At 45.7% G+C, this 13,502-nt stretch overlaps 1 long non-coding RNA gene across 1 annotated transcript; it reads right to left on the reverse strand.

The window, feature by feature from the left end:
• Positions 1 to 5,228: 5,228 nt before the first annotated feature.
• Positions 5,229 to 9,400, reverse strand: LOC116071032. The gene is made up of 3 exons (XR_004110681.1): positions 8,731 to 9,400; positions 6,079 to 6,142; positions 5,229 to 5,390 (listed from the first exon to the last, which is right to left on the reverse strand). It is a non-coding gene; the product is annotated as an uncharacterized LOC116071032 (long non-coding RNA).
• Positions 9,401 to 13,502: the final 4,102 nt, after the last annotated feature.

The following is a 13,502-nucleotide window of genomic DNA, read 5'->3' on the forward strand; positions in this document are numbered from 1 at the left end:
AGCTGGAGTAAGCAGGGCTGGAGTGAGCGGGGCTGGAGTGAGCAGGGTTGGAGTGAGTGGGGCTGGAGTGAGCGGGGCTGGAGTGAGCGGGGAGTGAACTCAGGATGGCCCCACTTGCTCCGGCATAATTTACTGCAGATGTCTTCAGACACACCAGAAGAGGGCATCGGATCTCATTACAGGTGGTTGTGAGCCACCATGTGGTTGCTGGGATCCGAACTCAGGACCTTTGGAAGAGCAGTCAGTGCTCGTACCCATTGAGCCATCCCTCCAGCCCTATATTAGGTCCCTTAACTGCTCGGACAAGCTTTCTATCCCCTAAATGAGTCCATCTGTGCATTTGGCCTACTAAGTCTTTTGCTTGCTTTCTGGGGAGTATAGTTCTCCCTTCTGGTGTGCGCCATTGTCCTACTTTCTCTTGGTGATAGTTGGTAGCCACTTCTTGAGCCACTTGATCTGCCTGGTTACTGACCAGGAACACTGAGTCTCTTCCCTTCTGATGTCTTAGGCAATGAGTAATACTCACAGTTGCTGGCTTCATCAGATCCAAGATTTCCTGTTTATTTATTTCTTTTCCTTCTGATGTGAGCAGCCCTCTCTCTTGGTATACAGCCTCATGGAAAACGCATACCTGCTGTCCATGTAGATGTTGATCTTTTTTTTCTGCCGCCAGGTCCAAGGCTTTGGTCAGAGCTATTAACTCTGCCTTTTAGGCTGACATTCTCAGAGGAAGTGGTTCTACCCAGACCACCTAGCACCTGTCCACAATGGTGGCTCCCACCTTGGGCTGTCCCTCTGCCAGGTAGCTACTGCCATCAGTGAACCAGGTTGCCACTGCATTGGGGAGCTGCTGATTGACAGGTCCTTTCACCGTCCCTTGTCCTCAGCTAGAATCTGTACACAATCATGAGCTAGTGGATTGAAATCAGGGTCAGGTAACAGAGTGGCCAGGTTGATGGCCACTAGTGACGTGAAGGTCACCCAATCTGAGTTTAACAACAGAGTGTAATAATGAGTCATGAGGGCATTGGTTAGCCATCAATCCGGGGTCTGGTGAACAATGCTGTCCAAGGCATGGGGAGTTGTCACAGTCAGATTTTTCTCCAGAGCAAATTAATCAGCATCTTTAACTAAAACCACCACCACCATCACTACATTATTTGTAGACAAGCAGGCCATCCAACAGCAACAGAGTCTAATTTCTTTGACAGATTAACTGGTCACTTCCAGGGGCCCAGCCGCTGAGTGAGCATTCCCTTGGCTATCCCCCTGTTTTCTGCAACATAAAGGTGGAAAGGTCTGCTGGCATCAGACAGTCTTAGAGCAGGGGCCTCCAGTACAGCCTGCTTAATTACATCAAAAGCCTGTTGCTCTCTTTCACCTCAACTGAAGGCCTGTCTGTTTTTAGTCTGGGGGTTGAGGGGGCAGCCAATTCAGAAAACCCTGGAATCCATAGCCAGCAGAACCCAGCTGTGTCCAGGAATTCCCATACCTGTTTGGGGCTCTGAGGAGGAGGGATGTGCAGGATGGTCTCCTTTGGAGCACTGGAGAGCCAGTGTTCAGCAGGTAGCCCAGATAACTTACTTTTCTCTGGCAGATTTGAGCCTTCTTGGCTGAGGATCTGTATTTCAGTTCTCCGGGTTCCTGCAAGAGGCATTTAGTCCCCTCTAGACAGTCCTCCTTAGTCCTGGGCCCCAGGTTTCTTCACAGGCAGAAGGGAATCCAAGCTGATTGGCACTTCCACAGGATCCCTTGCTCTAGAAGCCTGGTAATGTGGGGCCTGATTCTGTCCTGAGCCTCCCTCAATATCGGATATTGGTGCACAGACACCAGGGAGGCTTGGGCTCTAAGCTCCACATGGATGGAGGGCTGGTTGTTGGCCCTCCCCACCTCTGCCATCCCAGTTCAGGCCTGGGGAGAGGCCTTAAACCACCAGTCTAGGTCCTGGTGTGCCCTGTCCAAGGTCTCAAACAACTTGTATTCATCTTCTAGCCTGAGATTCAGAACTCTCTGTAGATTCCTTCCCTGTCTCTTTTCTTCTTTTTCCATCTCCCTTTCATCTTCTTTCTTTCTCTTTCTCTGCTCCTTCTCCTCCTATCTTCCTGTTATGGTAGACTTTCTCAGCAACCTGCACTAAATCCCTCAACGACTTATCCTGTAGTTCCTCTAGCCTCTGAAGCTTTTTCCTGATAGCTCTACTAGCCTGGTCTATAAAAGCCATAGTCACAGTAGCTTTGTGATCCTTGCTGATGGGGTCATAGGGTGTATATGGAAGGAAGGCCTCCATGAGTAGCTCTAGAAAGGTAGCAGGAGGCTCATCTGATTCCTGTCTAACCCCATATACCTTGGTCAAGTTTGTAGGTTGTCCTGCCAATGGAGCCTGGCGGGTGACCTTTAGGTGCCCCTTACCTTCTTCCGCATTAAAGCCCCAGTCAGGTCTAGCCAGGGGAAACCCGCTTTCAACGACAGCCTGGTCAATCAATGGTGCCCCCATCTCTCTGGTTTCCGGCTTTCTGCATTATAAGTGAAACAGTCTCAAAGAGATTAACCAGTAGAAAAGGAGGTTGGGAGTTGGTAACAGGGGTTTGGCTCTCAGGTCTTCTCCCATTCCTCCCTCCAGTGAAGGTGGGTACAATGGTCCCAGTCTCGTATGCGCTAAGGAACCGATACTAGTGTTGGCAGGGCCATGGGAGCTAAGGTAGGGAGATTTGGAGGAAGAGGGTCTTGGAGTAATGGGTCTGCTGTTGAAGAGTCTTGGAGGGTCAGAAGTTTCTCAGATCCAGATCTCTCCTCCCGGGCTTCTTTCCTCCTGATGGCCAGAACCTGTGGGGTGTGTCTTGGGAAAGAAAGGCTTTTATCTATGAGGGAGGAGGGGGTCCTCCACTAGATTTTTCTAGGAAACTATATAGGGCCCTTGGTCCAGGTGCCTAAGGATCCTGGCCTAAAGACTTTCTCTCCTCTACTGCTTTTGATCACCTGCAAGTCTAAAGTCCCTACAAGTAGGTCATGTGGGGAAACACAGAGTAAATAACTTGTCTTTCAGTCTGTCCAATGTCCAAAAAAAAAAAAAAAGTCAGTCTATGTCCAAAAATATAGAACGAGATACTAACAAACACAGAGAAAAACAATTACCACACAGACAGCTTGACATTGACCTTGCCATGGGTGGGGGGTCCAGGTCCAAGAACACAGAGAAAGACAATCTATACACAGTTCACTCCTTCCATGGACCCAGTTACAGACACCAGGTGCTCCTGCACACATGGCAGGAGCCAGATAACATAGTTGCTTGGCAGTGTCAGCCACACTGAAACAAACTAGGTGCTCCTGCCTATATGGCAGGAACCAGATAAACCAGGTTATAGCAAGACTTGGCTCCCTTCGATATTGTCTTGCTGTTTCCAGAAGGAGCAGAGCCTTCCCGCCTCCCTCCAGAGGGGCCTGAAACATCCTTCTGTACCTACCCCTCCCGAGGTCTCAGCATTAAGGCACCTCTGCCTTTTGCACTTGACCGCACCAGACACTGTAGGCTTTAGGAGCTTCCCGACACTTGCAAGCAAAAGTTCAAACAGACTTGAGACTCAGACTTTGATGAACAGAAAGACAAACAGGAACTGCGGTTAAAGCTCGATACCTCCGATTCACTGCTCCTGTGTATTCCCACAAGGAGTCGGAGTCCCAGCCAATGCACCAAATATAAGACTATATCAAGCCTTAGCTAACTGGGGACCCCTTGAGTGAACCATGTGGAGCCTGGATCGATGCTAAAAGCAAGAGGAATTTATAGTTCCAGTGCACTGGGGTCGTCCCAGACTCAAAGGAGAGGCGGTAACCCCTCGCAACTTGTTCAGTGAGCTTTTATACAGTTTTCAGGGCAGCAGCCATTAGGCACAATGTGATTGGCAGAACAGTGTGACTTTTTAAACTGATTGGTCTTCAGGGAATGAGATGGCAAGGACTTCCCTTGTCTGAAGGTGGGCAACAGTCTGTCCTGCAGAATGTGTCCCCATGACCATGTTTGTTCCCACCCTGTGGTCTGAGGAATGTTAATTAGCCTCTCCCTTCCAGAGGGGCGAGTGTTCCATGACCTTCTCAAAGTTCCTGAGCTGACCTTTTCAATCTCTGCCAAGGAGAGCTGGGCACAGTAGTGGAACTGGCCCAAGAGAGAGAACCAGGTTATACCTGGCAAAACCTGAAGTGCCCCTCAGGCAGAGTATCTAAGCCTACTGACATCAGACATGCAGCTATAGGAACTTAGAGTTTGCTTTGCTGGTTTTCAGTCTTCCTTTGCTCCAATATTTCTTCACTATGCCCCATTCCTCCTTTCTGGAGTGCTACTATGTATATTCTATGCCATTGTATCTTTGGAAGCATGTGATTTGTGTTTGTTAGTTTGTTTTTTGATAAGGGGTTATGGATAAGTGATTGCCTTGTCTCAGAAGAGACTTTGAACCTTCAAAGTTTTCAAACAGTGTTGCATCTGTAGAGGGCTATGGGGAGTGTTAAAAGTTGAACTAAATGTGTTTTGCATTTTTCATACATGCACACGACTGTGAGGTCCAGGAAGCGAATGTGATGTTTTGAAGGAGAAATGCCTCCTCTAGTCCCAGGATTAAATACTTGGTTCCTAACTGAGGACATTGTTCATGAGTTTTAAGAAGTGTGGCTTTCTTAGAGAAAGGGTGTCACTTGAGGTGGGCTTTCAGAGTTTAAAGACTCACACTATTTTGAGTTCATTTCCTCTGCTTAGTCTTGTGGTTCAGGAGGTTCATCCTCAGTGTCTCCATCCTACCTTTACTCGGCCATTATGGGATCTAACCATCTGGAACTTGGAACCATAAGGTCTAGTAAACTGTCCTACTAGAGCTGCGGTTCTCAACCTGTGGGTCATGACCCTTGGGGGGGGGAGGATGTCACATAACAGACATCCTGCATATCAGATATTTACATTACAATCCATAACATTAGCAAAATTACAGTTATGAAGTAGCAACAAAAATAATTTCATAGAGGTCACCACAACATGAGGAAACTGTATGGGTCACAGCATTAGGAAGGTTGAGATCCACTGTTCTATAGGTTGTCTTAATTCACACAATAGAAACATTATTTGCCATGACCCTGTCTCTAAAGATAGAAAAAGAAGGACGAAATAGCTTAAATGTGGAGAGGACAGGGCACGTCACACTTGCAAGTCTGCGCCAACAAGGGAGCAAACAACAACACGGTTTGTGGTTGGATTTTAGTATTTATTATTAGGAAATAGATGTTGGCCTGGGTGACGATGGTGCGCTTCTTTAATCCCAGTGCTCACAGGCCGATCTCTGTGAGTTGGAGTTCTGCTTGGTCTACAGAGTGAGTTCCAGGATAGCCAGAGCTACACAAAGAAACTGTCTCCAAAAAGGAAAAGAAAAGAAAAGAAAAAAGTAAGAAAGAAAATAATTATTGGAGCAATTACTTATGTATTTTTTAATGTGTCACAGTTAAACAGAATTTAACATTGAATTAGCAGTAGTCTTTAATGATCTGTTCTTATTCTTAACTATTGTGTGTGTGTGTGTGTGCACGTGTGTCTATGTATGGATTTGTACACATTGGTATAGGTACTCTTGGAGGTCAAAAGAGGGCTTTAGATCCCCTAGACTTGGAGTTGTGAGACATCCTGTGTAGATGCTGGGAATAGAATTTGGTCCTCTGCGAGAGCAAGTACCTTTAACCACTGAGCTGCCTTTTGAGCCCCATAAATTAGCAGTACTTTTAAACTATTGTCTGCTCTAAACAAAAAACATTTTCAGATTTTTTTCTTCATTTTCTTCAGCATAGCAAAATTTGGGAATTACAAGTGACAAAGAAATTCTGTCTCAGAAACTTCTTTTCACCTCCAAATTTCCTTTACAGTGCCAGTGGTTCCCATAGCATGTGTAAAAACAGGAGAAATGTCTAACATGAAAATTCAGCTTTGAAAACCATCTAATGAAAGAAAAGAAAGTAGGCCCTGGGGAATACATTCTAAAAAGCAGTGTCACTACTATCTCAAAGCTTCAGAAAAGTTATGACTCTGTTACAAAGGAAACGTACCTGGCAGAAAGTGTCCATCAGCTTCCTGGTAAACCTGCTCGCTCAATGTTTCCTTAGCCAGGATCTGGAAAGAAGGAAAGAAAGCCAATAGACACTTTTCCTTCTTGTTCATTTGTCTGGGATGTTGCCCTCAGCTCTTCTCAGCAAACTGAGAAAATTGGATTCGTAAATGGCTAACCTACCAACCTTGCCCAGGGCTCTGCTGTAAGCGTGGATTTACTATTCTTGAGTCCCTGAAATTGATGCTGAATTCTATTGTTTGCCTTTTGATCCTGTAAAATGTGCATTAGCCTGTGGTTGCATTGGGGTATGTTTGTTGAAATGAATGTGTTCTTTCGTTACAGCATCCAATGGTTCACAATGAAAATGCTTTAGAGTATATGAAACTTAATAGAATATTAAAATGAGGGAGGTGGAGCTACAAGACTTCAGAAGGTTCCCCAAGTGCCCTCCTAATTGGCTGAAGCAATTAACTTCTATAGCCATTTATACAGGAATTTCATCAAGCCCCAAGTAACAACTTTGGCCCAGCACCCACTTCCCTCTGATGGAGTAAAAGAAATTCCAAGAGATTCCCGTTCTAAAGAGTGTATGCCTCCTTGCAGCTTTTTCTTAGGGATGAACATTTTCTACTTAAAAAAAAAAAATGGCTGAACACTTTACAGGGCTGTTAAACTGTAGCCATGTATCTGGCTCCAATTCACTCCCTGGGTGGAGCCCGGCTGGCACAGGGTGTACCCTCAAAGTCTGTTTGACCTTAAATGCCCTGCTTCGAGGGCCGGAAAGATGGCTGGGAAGGTAAATTTATCTTCACTCTGTGTCATAGGAAAAATTCATGGTGTGAAGCCTGCCTTACACAGCAGAAGAGAAACTACAGATCCCCAGCCCAACCTGGGAGGAAGGACCCTCTCTTGAGAAAGGGCAGCAGCCCTTGCCTTCTCTGACCCTCTCAGGGCCAGGCTGCCTGCTGCAGCCATGCAGAGGTCTAGCTGGCACAGGACTTAAAATGTAGGCTTTGGGTGGGACCCTAGGTAGGAGAACTCATCATGTACTGTGAAGGGCAAATTACAAATTCTGAAAATATACTGTGCTGGCTATAGCATCTTGTAGCATTTCTGCATTTTTGGGGTTATGTATTTAGTTATTTTTAGTTACACTGAAATGCGTATGCACTCGCACGCGCGGACACACACACACACACACACAGAAGAGAACATAACTCTCTGGCCCTGGGTGAGGCCCTGGCTACCAAGAAGTCACATGACCCATTAGAAGAAGGCAGGATGCCCTATGGTTTCTTTAGAAGAAAGTCGGGCATCCAGAGACCATCAACAGAGCCAGCACAAATAGGTGAAACATAAGCTGTCTCTCTCATGGTCATCCTCCTGTACATGACATGTATTTCTCCCCAGATCATTAAAAACAAATAAACACATTTTAAGGGGCCAACACACACAGAGAGTAAATCATGTGCACTTTCTAGAGTTTGTTTTCTTTGTCTAGCACCTACATTGAGATTTATCCTTGAAGGCCCAACAGATGCAGTTCCCAGCTAAACTTAACTGCTGAACGGTATTGCTTCCCTTGGACTGACCACCTGTGTTTTAAGTGACAGTGGGCATCCATCTGTGGATGATCTGGTATATTCCCCCAGTCACTTTGGCCTTTCCTTTTCAGATATCTGACCACACATTATTGTTGTTAATTCTTCCATGCAAGCCAAACACCAAAAAGTAAGTTTCTAAAACTACAGGCCAGCATCTTCCATATGTGATACTATCTCTGGAATGAACAGACTCATGAAAATAACAACTGAGGCTGGACACTTTACCTGTATAGATATGTATGTATAAGTCACCTGTTGCCTTTTGTGTGCATTCACATGTGCAAGTGTGTGTACATGTATGTGCAAGTGTGTGTACATGTATGTGTAGGCCATAATGTAGGCTGTCTTTCTCAATCGCTGTTCACCTTAATGTTTTGAGACAGCATTTCTCACTGAACCTGGAGCTCCCAGACTCAGTCAGGCTTTCTGGCCAGTGAGCCCCAGAGATCCACCTGTCTCTTCTTCCTTAACACTAGGATTACCAACAGGCATTCTACCCTCCCTGGCTCAGTCGCCTTTGTTAAAAGAGAACGTTCTATTCAAAGTCAGATTCAGCTGAAGTCCTGCTCCCGTTCCCTGATAGATTCATGGTGGTAAGTATCTCGTTAAGATGTTCCGGATCTACACTAGTGATAAATGAAGATTATACCTTCCTTTGGGGGGAGGAGGAGGTGAGGGGGAGGGGTGGGGAAGCAGGAAGAAAAGGAAAAGAGAAGGAAGACTGACCAGAGCCAAAACCCGCCCTAGGGTGTGGTCCTGCAGCTCCTGCTAGCCTAGAGGCAAAGCCAGGCATAAAGGAGTTTTTCTTTCACAAACAAAAGCTGGGAAAGAAGCCCTTTTTCCTTTAAAAAAAAAAAAAACTTAATGAAAATAATTTTAAAGTCTCACCCTGAAACTTTTATTTTATACTTTTACATTGCTGCTGTTCAAATCAGTTTCTCTTTCTTTCCCTGGAAACTGTCCTATGCCATGTAAGTTTCCTGAGGGGGGAAAGCAAACAGCCTCCCCTTCTAAGGACAAAGAAAGTGCCAAGTCTTCACACTTACCCATCAGACAGACTTAGGCCTCTCGGCCACCCTGGGCTCAGTCCTAGACGCTGCTCTGAAGCCCTGAGGAGCGGGGTGTGTGTGTGTGTGTGTGTGTGTGTGTGTGTGTGTGTGTGTATGAGTGCTGTGGTCCCTGTATTAGATATGATGGAGATCGCTGTGTTAAGGTTAAACCTTTATATTTTAATCTTACAAAGTCCCTTTCATTCCTCCCTAGCTGGGGACACCTTTGGTGGCAGTTCTTACCATTTTGTTTTGGTTTTTACTCATTGTTGTTTTGTTGTTCATTTTGAGACAAGATCTTATTCTGCAGCTCAAGAGGCCTAGAGCACATTATAACTCAGGCTGACCTCAAACTCAGAACAATCCTCCTGCCTCAGTTTCCCCAGTGCTGTGATTATACATATATATTACCATTTCCAGCTGCATTCCTTTTTATCCCTTTGTTCTGGCTGACCTTCCTCATATATGTGTGATTCTGCAAGGAGCTGCGAGGACTTCACAAATACCCAGAGAGACCTAGAGAGGCCAGGTTGAGAAGCCCTAAACTGACTGCCTAAACTGACTGCCGAGGGACTGCCAAGAATCCACATGTATATAAAATCAGAGAAATGGCAGGTGCAAAAAACCTGTATAACAACTGTCGACCAAAGTCAGCCACAGTATCTGGGTAATGGAGAAAGACTTCCCCATTCTGAGTCAGTCCTTATCAGACACGCCCATATCTATTATGGGAAACAAGAGTATGTCATCAATACGCTGTCATTGCATACAGCATAGGATGGTGTCCTTGAGATAATGCCAAGTCACAAGACTTACTGATCATGAGATGTTCTCATCAAAAACCCATATACCAGAATCAAGTACTAGAAGCAGGTAAATGAAGGACTTTGCCCATCAGAGCCCTTGATCTCGACATCACACACTGTCCATTGCTTCTAGTGTACCAGGCATTCTTAGCCTTTCATCAACTTCAAAGATGTCACACCCATGAAGGGAGCAAGTGTCATCTTTCTGGGATCTAATCTTTTGCAAACCTCCCGGCCATAGTCCTAAAACTTCTGTCCTCACAGTAACTTGTACATTGACAGTGACTGTTCTGTGCTAGTCATACACATGGCATTTTAAACATCCCACGGACATGGTTGTAAACCTTGGGTTTTTGTTTTGTTTTGTTTTGTTTTGTTGGTTTTTGGAGACAGGGTTTCTCTGTATTACCCAAGCTGTCCTGGAACTCACTCTGTAGACCAGGCTGTCCTCGAACTCAGAAATCTGCCTGCCTGTCTCTGCCTCCCAAGTGCTGGGATTAAAGGCGTGTGCCACCACCGCCCAGTGTTACTTGTAGTTTTGAGACAGGATCTAGTCATGTTCATGACGAACTCACAACAATCTTCCTTGCCTCTGACTCCCGTGTATTGGGAATTCACATAGACACCAGCATGCCCGTGCTTTAGCCTTCCTGAGCTCACTGACTATTCAAGCAGGAGGCATTTCAGAGGCAATCTTGTCTGATCCTCACCCTCTATAAATAAGGAAATGAGACTTGAATGATATAGGGTACTGGCGCAGCTGTGCCCTTCCCTGTGTGGAAGGAAGCAGTCCTTCAGGAAGTTATTCCGTGCTGTCCTGGCTCAAAGTGCACCAAAGTCTCCACACAGGCTTTGGTGACAACAGCTCAAGGGACAGTGACATTAGTCCAGGACAGAAAACAGCCAGAGCCAAGGAGTGCCAAATCCTGCTGTCATCGTCATAGAAGCACAGATCCCCAAATGAGCCTCTCCTCACTCTACAGGGGAAGCCTAGTCCACAAAACTAACACGATGGTCACGTGTAAAGTCCCTGCCAAGGAGGTCAGGAAACCAAACCTGTGCCTCTGAGGAAGCCTGGGGCAACTCAGCCCAACCATGGCAGATGATCCTAAAGCCTGCCTCAAGAAGATGCTAAAGCAGGGAGAGGAAGCAGAGGTCCTCCACCTGAGCAGTTGACTCATCTTTTGTCTTATCAAGCTGCAAGGATAAGTGACTGCCCTGTCTCAAGTACCCTTAAAAAGTCCTCAGCCAGAAGACGACTCTCAGGGTTTTCATTGTCCTTGAAAAGCAAAAATAGAAGAGAGGGCAATCCTAAGGAAAGAGATCAGCGGAGGGTGTGGCCTATGGCTCCTGACTGACGCTGATCAGGACAGTCGACAAACTGAGAGAGAGAGGTGGCATGCTCGAGCTGGGTCTGGTGCTCAGGATCACCAAAGCAAAAGCAAAACAAAACAAAAAAATCCCACCGCACAGTCGGCGCCTGTAGTCCCGGCTACTCAGGAGGCTGAACCTCCACCTTAGGAAGCTCCTTAGGAATCCTTGAGAAGGACTGCATAAACCTTGAGAGTCTGAGGCCATGCCAGGCAGTGGCGGCATATACTTTTAATCCCAGCACTTGGCAGGCAGAAGCAGGTGGGTCTCTGTGAGTCTAGGATAGCCAGGGCTACATAGAGAAACCTCAAACACACAAAGAAACAACAAAAGTCTGAGGCCAGACGGACAACATAGAGAGACCATGTCTGCTGACACAACAACCAAACAACACAAATACCAAAACAAACCCGGTTCTATCCCCTCTCCCAGGAGAAATGACACTAGAGTAAGAGAGCAAAGCACATACCTGTTTAATTGTGGCTTTGTTTGCTTTTCTCTAAAGAGAGTAGATTAGAGGCTAGAAAAACGGCTGACAGACATCTTGAGTTCTGTCCCCAGCACCCACATCAGGTGGCTCACAACCCCCTGACCCACACTTCTAGCATCCTTGGGTACCTACACACACAAGCCATAGACTACACTCACATAGACAATTAACTAATTAATTAATTAATTAAAATTTAATACATTTGAAAATATTTAAAAAGAGTGAAGCTTATGGTGGACCTACTAATGGCAGTGTTAACTTCTGTCAATTTTTCACTTATGTAGGAAACACCAAAACCATAAAATAGTATATTGAATATGTCACATATAATATACATGATACAAAGATGGGTCAATGACCTGAACTTGTTAAATTAGCCTCAGTGGAATTATAACAACTCTAAACTTCCCTACTCTATTACAAGGTGAAACACAGATATTCAATATAAGCCCCCCCACACATATATGCATATGTATCTAAGCATACATGTGCATTCATACATGTCTATCATATTGAAACCATGTGATACCTCCAAGTTCTAAATCTCCCCTCCCCAGAACAAGTTAGTTCACTGGGCATTCAGGGAACAGATCCTGAGCCCTCTTGGGCCACACACACTGTTTGCTCAACCTGTAAACATGTAATTATTTAACTTGCCTTCTAAAATAGCACCACACCCTGGATATGATGCAAACCCCAGCATTACAAGATAAGCTCTGTCTCAAGTTTCTGCTCGTTAACAGTGCCTGAAGTATTTGCTCATAGGCTCAGGGGGCCGAGGCAGAAGTAAACAGTCAGGCCAGCGCTACAGGGATGCCCAGGTTACAAAACCCACTTTCTTACATTGTGAAAGCAATGAATGAAGTTCAGAGGGACTCCAGGACGACTGGCTTCATCCCACACCACACTGGTCAAAACACACCTATGGCCAGCTTCCTGACCCCAATACCCAGGTCGTTCTCCCTGCCCCTGGTATCCGAGGCAAGCCTGGGCAGCCTCTGCAGCAGGGCCTCTTCTTCTGCATGTCTTTTGTCTGCATCCGTTCTGATGACATCAACCTGCGTTTCCCCCATCTCCTTACTCTCCAAAGGCCTTCATACAGGGATTTGACCTGGTTGGACTTTCTGATCTTTAAAACTACAACCCCCCCCTCTTTTTGGTGTGTCTCTAATTAAACAAAACACAGTGTCCTGGACATGAGCCTCTGGTACAACCTTGTACTTTGGTACCATTTGATTTTGGGTATCTTGCCTCCTCCCCCACTATCTCAAATATGCTCAGTACCAGGTGATACAGCTGAGAACTAGAGGGAGAGACTTGGACACCTGACATTTGCTTTCTTTCCTTGCATTTGACAGACGGATGGGTGGATGGATGGCTGGATTGATGGAAGAATGCTTTGCTAAGGTGTTTAGGCCAGTGCCTGGTGGGTAGTAAATCCTACTGAATGTGACTTTGGATGGTGGTTCCCATCTGCTTCAAGGTTTGGGAGACCGTAAGGAGATGGGGTTCTCTCTTTGACAATCAGAGAAGGTATACCTCAGTGGCTGCAGATATACTGTATTGGCCAGTTGTTCCCTTAAAGAACGAGGCCTGATGTGACCAGTTCTTCCTGTTTTCAAATGGCAAAATCCTACCTAATCTCTACATTGAAAAAAGAAAAAGGTTTTATTTGTATTATGTGTGCGAGCATGCGAATGCCCTCAGAGGTTGAATCCCCTGGGGCTAGAGTTACAGGTAGTTGTGAGTTGCCTGTTGTGGGTGCAAGGATCCAGACTCCAGTCCTCTGAAGGAGTAGCAATCACTTTTAACCCCATCTCTCCAGCCTCCTGATCTCTAGACTGTAAATAGTTGGTTTCCATTTTAAAATATTAGTATTAAGAGCTGGGGAACTTGTCCTGTAAAGTGCTTGCTGTATAAGCATATTTTCACACACACACACACACACACACACCCATATCCACATCAAAAGATCACTGTGGTGTACATATGCAATTCCCTTGCTGGGGACTCGGAGATGGTTCCCTGGTGCTCTTTGGCCAACCAGCCTAGCCTAAGTGATAAGTCTCTGAGAAATTATACCCAAAACTGACCTCTGGCCT

This window comes from Mastomys coucha, unplaced genomic scaffold, assembly GCF_008632895.1.
Source record: "Mastomys coucha isolate ucsf_1 unplaced genomic scaffold, UCSF_Mcou_1 pScaffold22, whole genome shotgun sequence".
In the NCBI taxonomy this organism is placed as follows: Eukaryota; Metazoa; Chordata; class Mammalia; order Rodentia; family Muridae; genus Mastomys; species Mastomys coucha.